Raw genomic sequence first — 21160 nt, 5'->3', positions numbered from 1 at the left:
ATCCTGTGTCTCCCTCTCTCTCTCTGCCCCTCCCCTACTTGTCCTGCCTTCCCCATCTCAAAAATGAATAAATGTTAAATACATTTTTTTAAACACTCTTAGTTTTATCTAGCATACCTGCTCACCATAACCAGGTTCACCTGTGCAAACAAGAGACAAAGTTAATCTGCAGTGTAAGAAGTCAGCAAAGTTATTACCCTTAGGGAAGGGCTAGTGACTGGAAGAGGCCATGAAGGGAGGCTCCTGGGGGATATCTTATTTCAGTATCAGGGTACCTGGGTGCATCCACTTCATTAAAATCCAATGAGTTGTACACTTACGATTTGTGTGCTTTTCTAATTGCGTGTTAGTTACACTTCAATGAAGAGATTTTATAAACAAACAAGTAACAGACAAAGCAAGGCATCTAGGCAATGGAGATATCTGGCCTGGAATAGATAAAGGCAATCACAGTCTGCTAAGTTTCCTGCTGAACTAAACTGGAAAGGTAAGTTAATAACAAGATCCAGATTACACATGAAAGATGCCAAAAACAGTGACTGTGGAGCCTAAATCACATTCATTCTTCCTCAATAAGAGTTTGTCCACGAAGTGTGTCTACACCAAGCCTTATTCTTACCCACTAGATGATGTAAAACAACTGGTGTTTATAGGAGGCATTTATGGGATTATCTGCCCAACAACCTGCCTCTATAGCTGGGAACTTGGCCAGCCATGGACAACTGGTTCTGTGTAACCCTCGGGATCAGGTGTTAAGCCCTTCCTGGTATTCCCAGGGATTTTCGAAAACAGAATTGGAAAATTGTCCTCCTGGATTCCTGAGACTCTAATATGTATAGTTCATTGGCTGTTGGAAGTCACATTTTCCACTAAAGGGAGAAGAAGTCTGGTCTATATAAATATAGTACATTTACATCAATATTGCAGTCAAGGGGGTCTTAGACGCTGTTATATATTTTTCTATAAAATCGGCATCAATGTATTTTATCATTTATGGCTTAATAAAAGCAACGGTGAAGTCAAGATGCTTGACTTGTTAACCTCCAAAGGTATCTTTGTTTCATCCAATGGTATTTTTATCCACCCAATTGCAGTCACCCATGCTCATAAGCATTTGACTGACCTTATAAAAACCACATGCAAGTACCCCTTCCCCTGCACAATCATTGGTAATCTGCTCTACAGTTATAATTCTCAAGCCCAACAATTCCCAATCTCATGGAGACCTGTGACTCAAGGACTCTATCGCTCTTTCATTACCGATCACAGTTCTCACACCTCTCTCCTTTCTTACTCACCCCAAACCCCACTGCCTATCATATCTTACTTACTCTTTCTTCCCCCACCTCCCAACTTTCCCTCCATCATACTCCCTTTGCCAATTCCCCAACATGGTTACAGCGAATTCTTGGTCTACCAAGCAACTGTGGTCATGGAGTTGAACTTAGGTGGAGAAAAAGCCACAGCAACACTGATCAATCTTCACTTTCAACTTAAGATCAAGACCCTTAAATGAACACTAAAAGATTGTCTAACAGTCTTTCTTTAGCGTGTTTACTCTTCTACTCTCTTAGAATACACTCTCCTCAAAACCTCTAATCTCCCCTCCCTGCACCCCTTCTCAATGATAATATTGACCCAAACTCAACTTCTTAAATATGTCAACATAAACCAACTTCAGTTCCTCACCCCTCTCTCTTTCCTCAGACCACTCCAATGAGAATTCTCACCTCCTGTCAACATCCCCAGTGACCTCCCTATTGTGAAATTCAATGGGCTTTTTTCTGTCCTCATCAACCATCTCAACAGCTTTGACCCAATTAGCCACTCTTTCCTTGAAACATTCTCTTCTCTTAGTGACAGCAATTCCATACTCTCCTATTTATTCTTGTGCTCACCAGCCACTTGTTCTCAATAATGACCTCTTTTGCTCTGCTTAACCTTCACACATTTCGGTGACCCAGGGCTCTTCTCTCTATATTCTCTCTTCCTAGGTGATCTCAGATGGTCCCAGAGCTCCAAATGCCATCTATGTTCTTCACTCACCTTTCCGTCTCTAACTCTCATACATCCAATTGCTCCAGACTCCTATATCCAATGACTTGCTTGACATTTCCACTCCAATATGAAGCATATTAAAGTTTAAAGCAGAACACTTGATTTTTCAAAATAAAACCCATATTTTTTCTCTAGTCTTTCCCGTATGAGTAAATTTCATACCATAAACCCAAATGAATCCTTGTCTGTAAATCCAAATGAATCATGTACCCCACCCTAAGTCAGCCTCTATCATACAATCTCATTTTATTTTCTTGATGCTTATCACTATATGAAATTTGCCTGCTCTTTCATTTGTTCACTTATTTAATGTTTATTTAAAATAAATAAACAGACGGAGAGGGAGACAGACAATCCGGAGCAGGCTCCACGCTGCCAGTGCAGACCCTGACATGGGGGCTCAAACTCACAAATCATGGGATCGTGACCTGAGCCGAAATCAAGAGTCAGATGCTTAACCAAATGAGCCACCCAGATGCCCCACTGTTTATTCCCTTATTATGTACTTCCCTCTACTAGAAAATAGCCCTCTGTAAGATCAGGGACAGGTGTTGTTCACTGCTTTCTTCTAAGTGTTTAGTGCTGGTACACTGTAGACACTAGATAAATATTTGCTGAATGAACAAATCATAGACACAAAATACAAAAATAAAAAGACCATTTAGAAAACACTAATGAAGAACGAACTATAGTTTTTTCTGAGTCAGCATCATTATCATTTACTATTAAAACATTAAAAAGACAAAATCTGAAACTCATTTCTGAATTACCCAAACAAAACAAAAATGAGATACATTTTAGTCACTCCAAGCAGACTGTAATTTGGCTAAGAAGCAAAACAAAATCTGCTTTCATTTTAGCATTACCAGCCTTTGACAACATAAATCACTGTCTCTAGCACTCTGGGGCATGAATGACATCTGTGAATTAATAAACCCTTTGATGCTAAAAGAAAACAAGTTGCTCTTACTAAGTTACATCCAACTATTGAATCTAAATAAACACATGACAAACATTTTCCTCACAGCTTTATCTTTTAAACAATCAGAGAGAACAGACCAAAACAGGATCTTAGCAGCCAGTTCTGCATGACTGGATTGGACACTTCCAAATAATTTTAAGGGACTATTTTTCTCCTGTTCTTATGTACTTTTGTCCCCTCCAGAACTTGGATAGTACACATACAACATACACCTACTATTAAAACACTCTGATTTTCAAAGAATAAGATTTGATTGATGTGAGTATATTATCTATGAACCATAAACCCAATCTTTACTCCTTTGTGCTATTCAAATATTGAAAATGATCTGTTAACTTTACCCAGCTGTCCCTCCCATAGTTCAGCTATATAAGTGAAGTGTCCCCAATTCAATTAAAGAATTTCCCAAATTTGGTCTTAACTAAAAAGATGTTGGCTTAGTCACTTGAGCCAGGTCTACAATGGGCTTGTTCTTGCTTAGTCTTTCCAACAACGTACAACTTAGAGAAAAATGAGCCTAACAAATAAGCCTCATCTAGTATTAGCTTCTACAAACCTATGTCCCCTCTTAATGATCATAAAAATCTCACATTGCCCTACTATAGATCTATTTTATGAGAAACAGGAGTAACTCCTCTAGGAGAGCTAAATTGATTAAGGTAAAGGTTATATATAATCAAATGCACCCATGTCACCAGTACCACAACCAAGATACTGGAAGCTTTTATATCAACCCAAAAGTTCCTTCAGGCCCCCCTGATATCCCCACCCCCACACCCTTCCCTATATACACACCAGCCACAAACGCCAACCTGCTTTCTGTCACTACAGATTATTTTTCTGCTCTAGAATATCCTATAAATAACAGCATATGTACCGTTTTACATATCTTTCACCCAACAGGGTGTTTTTGAGGTTCACCCCAGTTATGGTTTGCACCAATAACTTGGTCCTTTTTCACTGCTAAGCAGTATTCCATTGTATGCATACATCATAATATGTTTATCCATCACCTGTTGCTGGATATTTGGTTCTTTCCAACTTTTGGTGTTATGACTAAAGCTGCTATGAACATTCATTTACAAGTCTTTGTAAGGACAGAAGTTTTCATTCTCTTGGGAAAGAAACCTAGGAGTGAAATTGAAGGAGTCATACTGTAAGTGAATAACTTTCTAAGAATCTGCCAAATGATTTTTCTGTGGAAATGCACTAAAAATAGGTTTCTTTTTGCTTTCCAGATTTACATTTTAATATTGGAACTTTCAGACCCTACACACCAGTTTTCCTTTCTCTGCCCCGTAAGCTGCTCACGTGTTCTCGATCTCCATGAAAGTTCAGCGTGCTGGAGTCACCCCACAATGGGAGGCTGTTACACACAGCCTGTAAGGAACAACTGTTACACACAGCAATGCTTTTGTTTTTTAAATATGAGATACTGAGTGAATTGGGGAGGGTTCCCTTAACAGACTCCCATGTGGGTATGACTAGTAAATCTGGCGAGAAGGAAGGAACTTTTTTTTTTAATGTTTATTTTTGAGAGGGGGGTGGAGAGAGAGAACGAGTGGGGGAGGGCCAGAGAGAGAGAAGGAGACACAGAATCTGAAGCAGGCTCCAGGTTCTGAGCTGTTAGCACAAAGCCCGACGTGGGGCTTGAACTCAAGAACTGGGAGATCATGACCTGAGCTGAAGTCGAATGCTCAACCGACTGAGCCACCCAGGTGCCCTGGAAATAACTCTCTTCTAAGAGAGTTTATATGAATCATATTCTCCCATATAAGGCATTAGAATTGAATTTGCTCAATATCCTCCCTACGGAAGACCTCAGAGATCCCATTTCTCCTGCTCCAGTTTCATGAGGCTGGTATCCATGAGAAAAAGCTGAAGGTTTCCACTAGACTACCTTATTTCCAGAGTATTCAGTATTCTAAGTAGCATAAGGGAAGAAAACTGAGCTCTCACTTAGCATTCTCCCAATTAGGATCTCTCCCAGTGATTTGTCTAGACCAAGCCATGCAGGAAAGACAGATACACATGGTTGAAATAAATGTTCTGATTAAACTATTCATCCCAAATTGGGAAGAATTACTGCTCACTCATAAATAAATGCACTTGCAATTCCTTTCCAGATTGTTATTTAATGATTTGTGAGGACAGGTCAAGTGTATTATGAATATAAAGTAACAGAGGCCACAGAACTTTTACAGTCAGATAATCCTAGTCCAAGAGCCATTCACCTGAAAGGGTCTACTTCCCCACCTCTTCAATCTGGGCTAGACTGTGACTTGCCTTGGTGAACAGAACGTGGCAGAAATAATTGGGGTGTTTTTGCACCCACTCACTCTCTCCCCCTTGCTCTCGCTCCATGTACTTTGCTACTGCCGTGTGAACAAGCCCAAGTCAGCCTGCTGGAAGGCAAGAGCCAAAGGAGGAGAAATGAGCCATTCCAGTTAATGCCATCTTAAACCAGCCAATCCTCAGTATACCCAGAAGTTGACCACAGATTCTTTTTTTTTTTTCAATATATGAAATTTATTGTCAAATTGGTTTCCATACAACACCCAGTGCTCATCCCAAAAGGTGCCCTCCTCAATACCCATCACCCACCTTCCCCTCCCTCCCACCCCCCATTAGCCCTCAATTTGTTCTCAGTTTTTAACAGTCTCTTATGCTTTGGCTCTCTCCCACTCTAACCTCTTTTTTTTTTTTCCTTCCCCTCCCCCATGGGTTTCTGTTAAGTTTCTCAGGATCCACATAAGAGTGAAACCATATGGTATCTGTCTTTCTCTGTATGGCTTATTTCACTTAGCATCACACTCTCCAGTTCCATCCACGTTGCTACAAAAGGCCATATTTCATTCTTTCTCATTGCCACGTAGTATTCCAGATTCTTAAGTGAGCCCAATGGAGATCAGTAGAACTTCCCTGCCAAGGCCAGTCGACATTGCCAATCCACTCAATTGTGAGTTAAATAAATGGTCATTGGTTTAAGCCACTACATTTTGGTTGGGGGGGGGGGAGTAGTAGTCTGTTACAGCAAAGGCTAAGTGACACACTGATCACTAAGGGAAATAGCTTCTTTCCCATTAGCAGTGCATAGACTCTACTCCCACAACTTTTCCTTATCCCTCACGGCCCTGAGTCAGGAAGTTCTGGCGTCCTACTTAACCTATGCCTGCCTTTACCTACACTGCCTGTAATGCGCTGAACAGTGTCTCCTCAAAAATTCTTATGTTGAAGCATTAACTGCCAATTACCTAAGAATGTGATTGGATTTGGAGACAGGGCCTTCAAAGAGGTGATTCAACTGGAATGTGGTCATTAGGGTAAGCTTACCTAATCCAATCTGGCTGGTGCTCTTATAGAGAGAGGAAATGTGGACACAGACACCAAGGATGTGCAAGTATGGAGAAAAGTCCATGTGAAGATACAGCAAGATGGTGGCCATCTGCAGGCCAAAAACAAAAGCCTCAGGAGAAACCACTCCTGATGATACCTTCTAGCCTCTAGAATTGTGAGACAATAAATTTATGTTGTTTAAGCCACCCAGGCAGTGACATTTTGTTATGAGTGCCCTGGATGACTAATAACATGGTCTGGGGGTGGGGGGAGGGATGTGAAGTTTCCCATTTTTTTCCCTTGTAGTCACTCTTATAATTCCTTTCTTAAGCTTCAATGAAAATCTTAAACACAAAGAATTATTGTAAAAAATATTTTTAATGCATACTAAAGCTACCAAATAAAGTACAAAAATTAAGCCCATCACTTTTTGGGAAAGAAGTTACGCCCCACACTCTCATAGATGGCCTGGGTCTTTTGCCCAAAATCCCTTTCTTGCTACCTTGTTTTATTAGTCTAATACTTGTTCCTGTACACTTATTTGGGTTTTCCACTCAGTGCTTTAAATGATTTTATTAATACACATACATGTATATAGCCCACACACAATGCAGTCTGCTTCCAAACTCTTATTCTAATGAGGGTCAAACAGAAAACACATCTCTGTTTCTCATAGTTTCCTAGTGTGGAGTGTCTAGGGGTTAAAGCTGATTTCTCCAGCACCCACCCGAACCCCCTCCAAGAGCAATCTCTCAGCTTCTATTAGATGAGGACTTTGAGGGCCATCTGGAAATGCTTAAAAAGCAGTTGCCGAGGATTCACAGATAAGACTTATTTCCAAAAGGAAAATCCCACATATTCTCAAAGGAATGGACCAGAGGTCAAACACACTGGAAACAAATGTGAGTCACCCCAGCAACTGATCCCGGTAGAGTCACAAAATCACTCTCCCACCTCCTCATTCTTTCTACCTTCTGACTTCATGATTTTGATGCCTAGGTCAGAGTTTTCCTTTATAGGAGAGGTTTGTTGTTGTTGTTGTTGTTTTAATTGCTTATATAATTGAAGACCATGACTAATACAATTGAACATATGCACAAACCAGAAAACAGTATCTAGTTATCACAGCAAATAGGAGGTTGTACATTTGCTTTTTTCCAAAGGGCCCCTTAGAATTCTAATGAGCAGCTTTAACCCAATAGCCTGCATACTGGGTTTGCTTTGAATACCACCAATGCACTCTAAACTCTAAACAATGCACCAAAACTCTAATTTTTAGAGTTAACATCCAGTGTTCTATTAGTTTTGGGTGTATAATACAGTAATTAAACAATTCTATACATTACTCACTGCTCATTACCATAAGTGTACTCTTAATCACCATCACCTCTTTCATGCATCCCCCCACCCACCTCCCCAATGGTAACTATCAGTTTGTTCTTTGTAGTTAAGTGTCCTTTTTTTGGTTTGTCTCTTTAATGCACTCTAGAGTGCAATGCACTCTAAAATTTAGAGTTATTTGCACTCTAGAGTGCAATGCACTCTAAAATTAGAGTTAACTCTTAAAATTAACATTTTTAAAGTAAAAATTAAAAAAAAAAAAGAATGCCAAGATCTTTCAATGGATAAAGAACAGTTTCTTCAATAAACAGTGCCAAGACAACTGGATATCCACATGTATAAGAATGAGGTTGGACCCTGACTTGACATTAAAAAAAATTCACTCAAAATGGATCAACGACATGGTTATAATAGCTTTAAACCACAAAATTCTCTGAAGAAAACATAAGAGTAAATCTTCATAATCTTGAATTTGGTGATGGATTCTTATATACAACAATGAGAGCAAGAGCAACAACAAAAAAGTGAATTCAACCTCATCAAAATTTAAAAAAAAATCTGTGCATCAAAAGACACTGTCAAGAAAGTAAAAAGCAACCTACAGAATGGGAGAGAGTATCTGTAAGCCATAGATCTGATATGAATCACGTATAAAGAACTTTTATCAAAGGGCAATCAACCTACTTAAAAAATGGGTAAAGGACTTGAACAAACAAATCCCCAAAGAAGGTAAACAAATAGCCAACCACCTCATGAAAAGATACACATCATTAGTCATCAGGGAATGCAAATCAAAACCACATGTGGTATAATTCCATACCCATTAAGATGGCTGTAATAAAAAGAAAAGGAAAATAGGTGTTGGCGAGGATGTGGAAAAATCATAACTCTCTTACATTGCTGGTGGGAATGCAAAATGGCACAGCTACTGTACAGAAGAGTGTTATAATTCTTCAAAACATTAAATTCAGAATTAAAACAGGACTCAGAAATTCCATTCGATAACCAAAGCAACTGAAAGGACTCAAATACATACACACATGTGCAAAGCAGCACTATTCACAATAGCCAAAGATGAAAACAGCCCAATTGCCCATTAATGGATGAATGAACAAATTATGGTACACACATACAACAGATGTTATTGTTCAGCTATGACAAGGAACGACGTACTGACATATGTAATATAACATAGGTGAATTTTTAAAACATTGCATCCAGTGGAAAAAAAGCCAGACATAAAAGGTCTCATATATGATTCCATTCATATGAAATATCCAATAGCAGAATGGTGGTTGCCAGGCACTGCAGAAGGGGAAAGTGGGGAGTAACTGTTTAATGACTGTGGAATTTTTTTTGGGGTGATGAAAATATCTTGGAACTAGATAAATGTGGTGGCAGTTGCACAAGACTGTGAATGCACTAAAGGACAAAGGATTGTTCCCTCTCAAATGGTTAATTTTGGTTGTGTGAATTTCATTTAGGAGGAAGAGGAGGAGGAAAAGGGGAGGAGGAGGAGGAGGGGGAGGAGGGGGAGGGGGGGAGGAGGAGGAGGAGGAGGGGGAGGGGGGGAGGAGGAGGGGGAGGAGGGGGAGGAGGGGGGGAGGAGGGGGAGGAGGGGGGAGAGGAGGGGGAGGGGGAGGAGGGGGAGGGGGAGGAGGGGGAGGGGGAGGGGGAGGAGGGGGAGGAGGAGGAGGGAGAGGAGGAGGAGGAGGAGGGGGAGGAGGAGGAGGGGGAGGAGGAGGAGGGGAAGGAGGAGGAGGGGGAGGAGGAGGAGGGGGAGGAGGAGGAGGGGAAGGAGGAGGAGAAGAAAGAAGATGATGACGATGACAAGAGGCAAAGTAGCCACGTCTTTAAGACCGAAGCCCCTGAGGATGGCAGAAAGGTGCACCAGAAGAGACAGTGGTATTGGCAAATGTGGATGGAGGAAGCAGCAGAAATACTGTCAACACATGAAAAGAAGATGGTTCAATATAGGGATGGTCTTCCTCACAGAAGAGCAGCATCTGTGCATAGTCTGGAATCCACAGAAAAGTCACTTTGTAGAGTGCCAGAGGGCACAGCACCTCTGGGTAGGAGGTCCTTAAAGTAAGGACAAAATGGTATCTGAGTTCCTCAAGGCTGGTTCTTTGCAGACTGTTTATTCCTTTACTTTTGTACTGAACAAAGAGCATAGGGCTACAGAGGCGCACAAAGAGGCCAGCCAGTTAACTAGCAACCAGTCTGAAGCCTCAGCAACATCCACAGGAAAGGAAAACACGAAGAACATACGGAGTATAAGACACGTCCCATACACGCACCATCTCGTCCTCAGGAGAGCTTACAGGATCATCTCCTATAAAGACTTCCAAAACCCATGAATCAGGCAACAGTCTGCTTGCTCATTTTCCAGTTGGGAAAACCAAGGCCCCAGGTTTCAGAGTTCCCATTCTGACTCCAACACCACCATGTGTCCACCCAGGTGAGAAAGTACAGAGGTCACCAGGAACAAGTAAACTTCTAATTGCTTAGGGACGTGGGTTTGACTTCTATTTTTCTATCAGTCCTGCAGGGACTCTTTGACATATCTCCGATGAGAAAATGGGCTGCACCTACCCAAATTCTAGACTGCTATATTATTACTCAAGGAGTAGGAAAACCACTACCATCACAGAAGCTTCTTGCTGCTAACTTTTTCTGAGTACTGCCTTCTCCCAGCTACCTGATTGCTCACTGTTAAACCGCAGGTCCTCTGGCCACACAGGAAGAAGGGTCAGCAGATCCTGTTAGCATTTTCACCAACCGAGCCACCAGGGTCCTCTTCCAACTGCTCTCCTCCTGCTTTGGTGACACTGAATCCGCCCCCACCCACGACAGGGGCCACAAAATACAGCAAGAAATGAAGCAGTTGATCTGTGAGGTGGTTATGGCCCAAGGTCACAAGCTGGTTCCTCTCCTGGGAGGGTTTATTTTAGTCCTCAGGCCTCAGTAAATAGCCCTTTCCCACCTGAGGACAGCAGACCAGATGCCTTGCTCCTGTTTTCATTTCAGAAAAGTAGGTAAGGAGTTTTTAAATGCAGCCATTTCCACTGGGCTTTTGCCATTTTGTTGATATAGCACAAAAGTGTACAAAGACTGGGGAGCTCTACTGAATTTATTTTTTTCCCTCCCTTTTACAGAAACAAACCAAACAAAGCAAATATTTACATTTGGCAGGGGGAAAAATCCATATTTCACATCTGGAAAAGCCTCTGTATGCCCAACTCAAAATGGGTGTCTGTAACACTGAGGGGAGAAGTTCTTGCTGTCATGACCACTCAGGTTTTTGGGAAATGACACAAAGAAACAATTTTAATGTCATAATGACTTCAACAGCAGCATTCTCATGAGCTACATGTGAAAAGCCCAATCCATGAAATGGCCAGCTGGCCATTCATTGCCTAAGCAGAAGACTTTAGAGTCTTCTTAAGGGCAGCCCAGTCTAGCTGACCAGGGAAGGGAAAGGGAGAGAGCCACTGTGCAGAAACGTGCCCAGTAATGAGTGGTCTGTTCATCCTAGAGCATTCCCAGATCATGGCAAAGAGGTTGAGATGTGTATAGTGTAGGAGAGGGTCCCTGTGGCAGATGGTATTTCTAACATTCTCTTCACACAGTGGGACTTTAACACTCCTTCCACTGAGAGGTGGGCTTTTAAGTCTCCTCCCCCTTAAAACTGGGCAAGTTTGTGATTCACCTATAACCAAATAATATGATGGAAATGATGCAGCATGACTTCCAAGGTCAAGTCATAAAGTGATGCTGCTTCCAGCTTGTCAGCTGGAATCATCTTGCCAGAGCCCACGTAAGCCTTCTGGCTGCCCTGAAGCCGCCATGCTGTGAGGAGGCCCACAGTTGCCCGTGAAGAAAGACCATCTGGAGAAATCCTGAATCTATATTAAGAGAGAGGGGGGCAAGTCAGCCATCAGCTACTCCAGCCTCTTGCTCTTTCAGCTTCAGAGGCCATCTGAATACAACCGCTGGAGTGACCCCAAGCCAGAAGTGCACAACAGAACCCACCCAAACCCCTGACCCACAGAAGTGAGTGAGTGCTGCTGTTTCAAGCTGCTACATTCTGAAGTGATTTGTTACACAACGATAAATAACTAAAACAGACCCCAGCATATAAACTGCATCATCAGATACCTTACTCCATACACCGGAAAATGCAAGTTTTGAACTGGGTCACAATCTAGCCACCACCTTCCATTCTTACTGTGTATTTAGTACTCCAGCCTCATCCGTTTCCATGCAAGTACCCCAAATTTTTTAGAACCTTCTTCCCTAACACACATTATGTACATATACACATCTTTCTATTACCCAAGACTCCATCCTTTCCTCTTTAGAATCCTTCCACATACTACCGTTCATTCATGATGCTTTTTCCTCTAAAAAGTGATACTAGAATTCCACACTCCTGAAGGTTATTAGTGACAGCTTACCTGCCAAACCCAATCGTTTTAACCATACTCCACGGGTATAGGACATTGGCTCATTAAGGGAAAGTCAGCTCACTTTCTCTGGAAAACAGTACTGCCTCATTTCTTTATTGAGCAGGGTTACCAGGGCGATTCAGGAGCCCTAACAAAGTCTTATCTCAAAGGAAGTAAGCCTGTTACCAGAGTTTTTCTAGAACATTCTGAAGTTGCTCAGTGCCGCTAGCCAAATGTGGCTTCTGAGGACTTGAAATATGGCTGGTCTGAACTGAGATTTAAGTACAAAATATACACCAGATGAAAGAAATGTAAAATCTCAATACTGTTTATATTAATTAAATGTTAAAATAATAATTAGGATGCACTAGGCTAAATAGATTATTAAAATTAACTTCAGCTGTGATCCTGGACTTTCCAGCCTCCAGCTCAGGCTGCTATAACAACCAATTCCTTTTTACTTTTTTAATGAGGCCACAAGAAAAATTGGAATCGCATATGCTGCTCACATATTTCTATTGGATCACACTTTTGTGCTCTACTGAATTAAAGGTACCCAAGGAAACACCATATATATTTCCCTAAAAACTCCATAGAAAAAAATACTCTTAAAGGCAAAGGTGAAATATTAAGGAATACAATTAAAAAGGATGGTTAAGAGAGAATGAAAACTAACAATTAGTGTGTATGCTCAGAAATGCTGCTAGCAAGAATAAGTTACAATCATACAATCAGACAATATCCTTGCCTCCTGGTTCAGGGCACTGAAATCATTATTCAAGCTGACATGCATCTAAGGAAAGCTTTGAGATTTCAGAATTTATTATTTTTTTAAGTCAAATATATGTAGAAATTTTACTCACTGCAAATTACCTAGGTATCTCTCTGCACTGCAATCTCTTTCGGACTTAAAAATATTTGAAGCAGTAGCTTATTAACTTCCCTGGGGAAGAAAGTGAATTTAAGGTGCTTCTTGAAATGCAGAAAACTTGTACCAGGAAATATATGGCTGAAAGTCTTAAGGGATGACAAGTAGGTCTGTAGGAGTGAAGGAATGACATGGCATTTAATGACATGGTTGCTGCTAGGTAGAACAGACACTCCCATGTCCTGTCACCACTGGGTCCCTTTTAGCTGTCCTGTGTGCCCATCTCCTGGCTTGTATGTGCTTTGCTTCTAAGAGATGACACTTGCAATTTTTTTAATTTTTGAGAGAGAGTGTGTATGTGTGCACCCGTGCAAGCGGGGGAGGAGCAGAAAGAGAGGAGACACAGAATCTGAAGCAGGAGCACAGTCTGATGTGGGGCTAGAACCCACAAACCATGAGATCATGACCTGAGCCAAAGTCGGGGGCTTAACCAACTGAGCCACGCAGGTACCCCGGCACTTGCAGATTTCTTAAGAGGAATATCCCTTAACTATTGGAGCTGCTTCCTCAGCAGATGCAAAGACCCCAAATGCTCTCAAATTCACAGCCTCCCCCCAAACCAGTCCACAGCCAATGGTTGCTGCAAGGATGGGGAAGCTTGGCCCCTTGCTCTGGGGCAGAAGGAAGTGGTTCTCAGGAGCAAGTATGCTCCAGAGTTCCTCCAGGATCATGGCTGAGACAAGGACTTTGCTCGGAAAAATCCCCCTGCTTCCTTCTTCCCTGTCCCTCTCCAACTCACTTGTTTCTCCTGGGAGCACTCCCTTAATAAGACACTCGTGCAAAAGTCCCTCATCTCAAGTCTGCTTCTGGGGAGCTCAGCCAGACTCTTGTCATGCATGAATGGGCTCTAAGAAAACATGAAACCAGATTCTTGTTGTACCACAAATAAGAGTTCGAAATAACTGCACTATCCACAATTTACGAAGAATCATCTTTGTTCCCGAAGAGCACTGCAGCAACCCTAGGACACAGGTCTTAGATCTAATAAATTAATTAATTAAAAAATAAAATAAATATAAATAAATAAATAAATAAATAAATAAATAATAAAATAATAGCTGGTACCATACATATAAACATACGGCTGTCACTATATATCTATGCCTATACCTCCAGCTGCAAGACACATTAGGACAGCCTGGAAGGCTCCAAAGTAGAGGCAAAAGGAAAAAGAAGTCAACGTTAAAGTTTGGGGAGTTTCATACCTGACAATAACAGTGTACATTCTGTATATAATCAATATTTAATAAAAAACAATTTAAAATCATTCAGAAAGCAAGGAGCCCCAAATTTAGGTAAATCTTCCAAATTTCAATACTGCAGGAAAGAAGGTATCAAGGGTTGTTTTCTTTCTTTCCATGATATTTGAAGACCACCTTTGGTTTGACTTATAAATTCCTCTTTACCAAGAGTCATCTTGAAGCTAGAAATATAATGGCAAGAATAATCCAAAAATAGTCATTTTGCTCTCTATGTAAATATTTTCTATTTTAGGAGTTTAAGCCTAACACTGCTAAAAAGCCAAGTTGAATGGGACATAAATAAGAATATACACTTTGTACCATTACAGGAATTAAAATATATTCTGAATACCTATGGTGCAAGCAACAGGCTTAACACAAATGCTTAGAACTAATGTACAGTCATAGGTACTCATGATGGGAATCACAGAGAAATAAAGCAGGTGTTCAAGATAAAACCAGAAGACTTCCAGCTCCCAGGTCTAGAGGTTTCCAATTTTGAATATGGAAAGACATTATAAAAGAACAAGATTTCAATTCAATGTGAAAATGAAATGCCTCATAATACAAGATACTCAACAACTGAATGTTGCTAGAGTTGAGCTTTTTTATTTTTATTTTATTTTTTATTTTTATTAATTTTTTTTAACGTTCATTTATTTTTGAGACAGAGACAGAGCATGAATGGGGGAGGGTCAGAGAGAGGGAGACACAGAATCTGAAACAGGCTCCAGGCTCTGAGCTGTAAGCACAGAGCCCGAGGCGGGGCTCGAACTCACAGACCGCGAGATCATGACCTGAGCCGAAGTCGGCCGCTTAACCGACTGAGCCACCCAGGCGCCCCGAGCTTTTTTAATAGAGGATGGAGGAAAATAAATTCTCTCTTTGGGAGGAAGGCAAGACTAAGGTAAGGGTAACCACCACCTGGTGACATGTGGGGCACTGGGTCCAATCAGGTCTTATTTGAAGAGGGAATGGAAAAAGAGCCCACATACTCTATTAGCTGTCTTGGGACCTGAGTCCATCCAAAGTCTTTGTAAAATCCAGTGCCTGGCATTTATACCACTTCATATGGAAAAACTTCTTCTTGGAACTTAAAATGTTTAACAAACAACTTCTAAGCTATGTTTTTAAACTTCTGAATCAAGTGTTTATTTTCACCACACACATAATTCATTTCTAATAAGCCGATGAAAATGATCTCTTATTTAAGAATAACAACTATTGCACAGCAAAAGCAAACAGTCCAAAAAGAATGTAATAAAGGCTAAAAAGCAGATGTCATGCCTATCCTGATTTAAAATCCCTAGAGAATTATTTAGAAACCCCTACCCCAACTCTGGTTTTCCTGCTAAAACATAGTTTATGAATCATCCATGGGAAGCAGTAAAACACAGTGCACTCAACTAAAAATAGGTAGGGACACTCAATAATAAATCTACTCTCTTGATAGTCTTGTGTCACCATTAAATACTGATCACTTAGAGAAGTGTGATTCTTCTCTCCCCTCACAGAAAGGCTGGAAAAAAATCAGCCACAGACCCTGCTGGAAGGTAACAGAGTGTGTGACAGGACTTGCAACGTGGTGAAAAAAGTAACATTGATTTAAAATGCCTGTAAGCTGGGGTTCACCTCTCAGGATGAACAGTGAAGTTGCTGGTTATTTTTTATCATGCATCACTATAAAATGACTTCTTGCCTGTTGAAGAAATGATACATAGTCCAAGCGTTTCCCTTATAACATAGGACTCTCTACAAAAAGTCCTATATAAGTTCCTACAGAAGTTACAAAAAATAGGAATTTGATTAAGAAGTCAGAAGAAAACTCATATTAATCAAGATCCTGGCTCTATAATAAAGCATTGGCAACCTCTAGTTTATAAATAAAAATAATTGGCCACATAGAGCTATTATTGGCCCCCATTTCAGCATTTCTTTAGAGATTTATAAAATGGAACTTAGAGAGGCACTGGGAGAATTTATTTCTGTCATTTCCACAGGTAGTTCCCACAGAATGGATGGTGGATTCTAGCTGACAATGAGGGTAATTGTGATTTTTTTCCACATTTGTGGGAATCTTCCTAAACATTATCTGCATGGGACTGAATACAAGTCCTACATTTTTCCTCAGAAATAACTGCAGAGAACAGGAACTTAAATGATATCTAATGGCTCACTAAATGCCGGCAATACTACCACAGACAGCGAGGAGAAAAGCTAGTGAAGGGTGAAGTGCCCTAGGTTGGTGGAATGAATGAACTGGAATCTGGAAAATTCCAGGGGACTGGTGCTCCGTTGCATGAAGGAAAGTAGCTGTCAATCAGTTTTGAGGGGCACTTCAGGGTGGACATCGGTATAAATGAAGGGGGATTCACCTTACAGATGCTAAGTTCTAGAACCCCACAACTAGAAACTCTACCACAGCATGCAGAATACTCACCAGGCAGATGTGGAAGGGACTGCAAGTGATGTCCACTTAGTTGAACTCACAGCGCCGTCCTCTGTGAAGCAAGCAGACACAGAGCAGTGAAAAATCAATGAGAGGAACCTTTAGGATTCTCATGTAAGGAACAGCTTTGTGCACTTCAAAATCAGAATCTATAATATTAAAAACACACACACACATCAGAAAGGCACGTTAATACATTAGTGACATTACTTTCCAAATGAACAAAGACACACAGTCATCAAATCAGAAATGTTACCGCTACGCCAGCCTACAGGGTTTATAGACCCTCTTCGCTGTGCTGATCTACTGTTCAACCTCTTACCGTGATAATTAAGGAACAGTTGAACAAGACCATCTAAGATCTTTTAGAATATAAATCTTTTCCTGATTAACAGTCAAACGTCCTTAGATGAACTGTAAGAAAAAGTTTGCCACTTTGATGAAGAACAGTGCTGAACACCTAAGATTTATAACGGATTTGCATCTTTCTACAAAAAGTGTATTTTTGCTACATGTTTTTTGTTGTCTTTGTTAACAAGTTGGTGATGTAGATTCTGGATTTGACATTAGATTTCTGGTTTGGTGGAAATTTAGATTTTGAGATCTTTCCAAGGTGGGGTTGGGAGGGGTGGGAAGTTCCAGGTGGTATCAGAAGTACACAGAAGTTAAAAGCAAATCCATTCGCATTTGGGAGGAGCAGAGGTGGAAAATTTGGCAATTGAGGGGCACCTGGGTGGCTCAGTCAGTTAAGCATCCGACTTCAGCTCAGGTCATGATCTTGTGGTTCATGAGTTCAAACCCTGCGTTGGGCTCTATGCTGAGAGCTTGGAGCCTGGCGCCTGGTTTAGATTCTCTGTCTCCCTCTCCCTGCCCCCTCCCTGACTCATGCTCTGTCTCTCCCTCTCTCTCTGCCCCTCCCCACTCATTCCCTGTCTCTGCCTCTCAAAAATAAACATTAAAAAAATTTTTTAAAGAAAATTGGCAATTGAAACATGGGAAAATGATGTCTGTAAAACGTGAACTGCGTTACTGAGAAAGTCATCATCGATGTATAGAGATGTCTACGGTAAGGTTCTAGGTAGGATGGTTCATCTATGATGCAAGACTATATGCCATTAAAAAGAAAGAAGCAGGACACCTGGGTGGCTGAGTTGGTTGCACGCCCGACTTTGGTTCAGGTCATGATCTCAGGGTTCAGAAGATCAAGTCCCATATCGGGCTTGTTGCTGTCAGCACAGAGTCCACTTCAGATCCTCTGTATCTACACCCCCCGCCCCCCCCCTCAAAACTAAAAATACAAACACATTAAAAAAAAAAAACCAGTTGGATCTATATGTACAGATTTAAAAAAATCAGGTCACAGTATTAATTTTCAAAAACTCAAGTAGTTGAGTAATATGCGTACTATGACCCCAATGTGTTAAAACAAACCTTGCTAACCTATGTGTAAATCCTATTAGATGCAGAGAATGTATCTGGAGGGATAACAAGAAATTTGAGTGTAGCTGTCCCAGAACTGGTGCTGAAGGACATAAGAGGAAAAAAAAAAAAGGACCTTCGTATTTTAACCTAACATTTTACCATTGTGTGCTATTTTACCACGAAACCTGTTACTTTTATAATTGAAAGTGAAAAACAATCCAATTCATCCCAAATTTTCTAGAAGAACAAAATATTCCATTTTAAAAATACAGAAATAGAGAATATCTAGTATCATGTGCATTTGTTTATTGATTTAGCAAATATTTACTCTGACCCAGGCTCTAGGCATGAATTGTATCATATATAATCCACATAAACACTCTAAAATGTATATACTGTGATTATTCACATTTTATAGAAGAGAAAACTCAGAAATGACTCTTCAGAAATCACACAGAGCTGGCATTCAACCCCAGGCACCTTGACACATATTTAGCCTCTATGGAACTGCCTCCTCCATGGCACGCACCCTGTTTTCATATTAAATTTATATTTGTAATGAAGTATTGTAAGAAAGTATTGAAAACCATCACAGCTATCCCTAGCACCTTGCTCAGTGTCTAGCATATTAGTGTGCTCAGGAAATCTTCATTGAACAGGTGAATAATTGGGTGGCCTGCCGATAGCCAGGAACTTCAACTACATAACTATGTTATGCCTCTTGGGACTATGAAACAAAGCAGAGTTCCAGAAACACTCATTGATTAAGGACCCTGCTGTACCATGCTCCTAATTTTGAGAAACTACTTGCCACCCAAGTCCTTCTGTAACAAAAGACTTAAAGACAAGATGTGTTTTTCCTCTGCCTTCTCTAATTCCCTAGGGACAACCCATCATTCCATACACCTTTCTAATTCTGTGCGTGGCTAGGATACTGCAACATTTGAGGAAGTCAGTGATGAAATACTTAACCACAAAGGAGTGAAATGGTCTAAACAGTTTGTCATGAACTAGCTATTGGCATATGGCAGATGAACTTTTATAACTGACTTAGTGTCGCAGTCATATATGAATCAAGGCCTCAACTTACCGCCTTTTTCATTCTAACATTACTCCAGGTGTTAAAGAGTACAAATGAGTTCTTTGTAAAAGAGAGACTGTGTGTGTAGAAGTCTCTGGATGTCTGTGTTTATGTGTGTCTTTGCATATGCTTTTGGTCTATTCTTCTGTAACACAGAAAGAAACCTAATAAATAGACAAAATTCCCAAATATTAGAAACCTATTGGTGCTGGTAAACAAAAGCTGGTTTTCATTCAATAAGGGTGGCAGCATTATTCCATGTGGAAAGAATCGACTCAACAAATGGTGCTGGGACAACTGGACATCTACATGCAAAGGAATGAAGGTGGATCCCTACCTCACATTATACACAAAAATCAGCTCAAAATGGATCACACATGTAAATATCAGAACCCAAACTATAAAACTAAGGAGTAAATATAATACAGGAATAAATCTTTGTGACCTTGGGTTAGGCAACAGTTTCATAGATCTGGGACCAAAAGCACAAACAATGAAAGAAAATATTTGACTTCATCAAATTAAAAAATTTTGTGCTTAAAAGATCACTCTCAAAAAAGTGAAAAGACAACCCACACAATGGAAAAAGATTTTTGCAAATCACTTATCTAATACAGGACTTGTATCCAGAGTATGTTAAGAACTATTTCAAATCAACAATAAAAAGACAAAAAAACTCAATTTAGAAACGGTAAGTGATCTAAATAGATATTTCTCAAAAAAAGATACACAAATCCACTAATCATCAGAAAAATCCAAGTTAAAAACCACAAAAAGCTATTACTTCACCCCCACTAGGATAATTATAATTGGAAGACAGATTACAAGCGTTAATGAGAATTCGGAAAAATCAGAATGCTTGTACATTACTTGCGGGAATAAAATGGTGTAGCCACTTTTGAAAGTAGTCTAGCAGTTCTTCAAATGGTTAAACATAAAATTACCATATGGCCCAGTAACTCCACCCTAGGCCGGTACCCAAGAGTAATAAAAACATATGTCCATATAAAAAGATTACATGTACTTTTTCATAGCAGCATTATCCATAATGGCCAAAAAGTAGAAACAATCCCAAAGCCCATTTACTGATCAATGGATACACAAAATGCAGATGGAATACAACAGAATGTTATTCAGCAGTAAAAGAATGCAACAGGGATACATATCATACATACATATATATCATACATACATATCATGGACAAACTTTAGAAAGCATTATACTAAATGAGAGAAGCCAGTTACAAAATACCACATGTTGTAGGATTCTGTGTATATGAAATATCCTATTCTAGGCAAATCCATAGAAGACAGATTGGCGGTTGTGTAGGACTGAAGGGGCAGGGAAGACAGTCAATGCTCCTGGACACAAGCAATCCTAGTGTTCTTACGTTACACCATGGCAGTGGTTGCACAACTCTAAATATACAAAAAAAAAAAAAAATCCAATCGTACATTTTAATGGGTGGACTTTATGGTACGTAAATTGTATTTCATTAAAGCTTTCTTTTTAAAGACTGCATTTCAGTGAGTCTACCCATGAATACTCGTTGGCTTCTTTCAAAAACGACAGAACACTTCTTCACACTGCTCAAGGAAACCCAGTAAGTGGTGAATATTTACACTTCTACAAGATTTGCTATCACAGTTCTCCACGGATACCTTGTGATGGGAAACACAATTGCATTTCACTCTCACCAAAGAGAAGCACATGCACGGAACTACTTCCAAACCGTAACAAAGCACCAACATCTTACTGCAAACCACCAGTAACGACAGGCCACAGCATTTAGACTTATTAGCATTAGAGTCTTATTTCAAAGCAACAGGGACGCTGTAGCCGAGGGTCAAGTTTTGATTTCTCAGCAGAT

The 21160-nt window shown here is 40.3% G+C and overlaps 1 protein-coding gene across 7 annotated transcripts in view; it reads right to left on the bottom strand.

Moving 5' to 3' along the window:
- The window catches only part of PLCB4 (phospholipase C beta 4), a 390400-nt gene that overhangs the window by 236108 nt on the left and 133132 nt on the right, over nucleotides 1-21160 (bottom strand). For all 7 annotated transcript variants that reach the window (XM_042980905.1, XM_042980906.1, XM_042980909.1 and 4 more), the window contains one exon: nucleotides 16778-16838. The gene's annotated coding sequence lies outside the window, so the exon portion shown is untranslated. The remainder of the gene's footprint in view (nucleotides 1-16777; nucleotides 16839-21160) is intronic.

This window comes from Panthera tigris, chromosome A3, assembly GCF_018350195.1.
Source record: "Panthera tigris isolate Pti1 chromosome A3, P.tigris_Pti1_mat1.1, whole genome shotgun sequence".
NCBI classification, from domain to species: Eukaryota; Metazoa; Chordata; class Mammalia; order Carnivora; family Felidae; genus Panthera; species Panthera tigris.
Note: the sequence above shows the minus strand (reverse complement) of the source record. Positions and strands in the feature narration are given on the sequence as shown.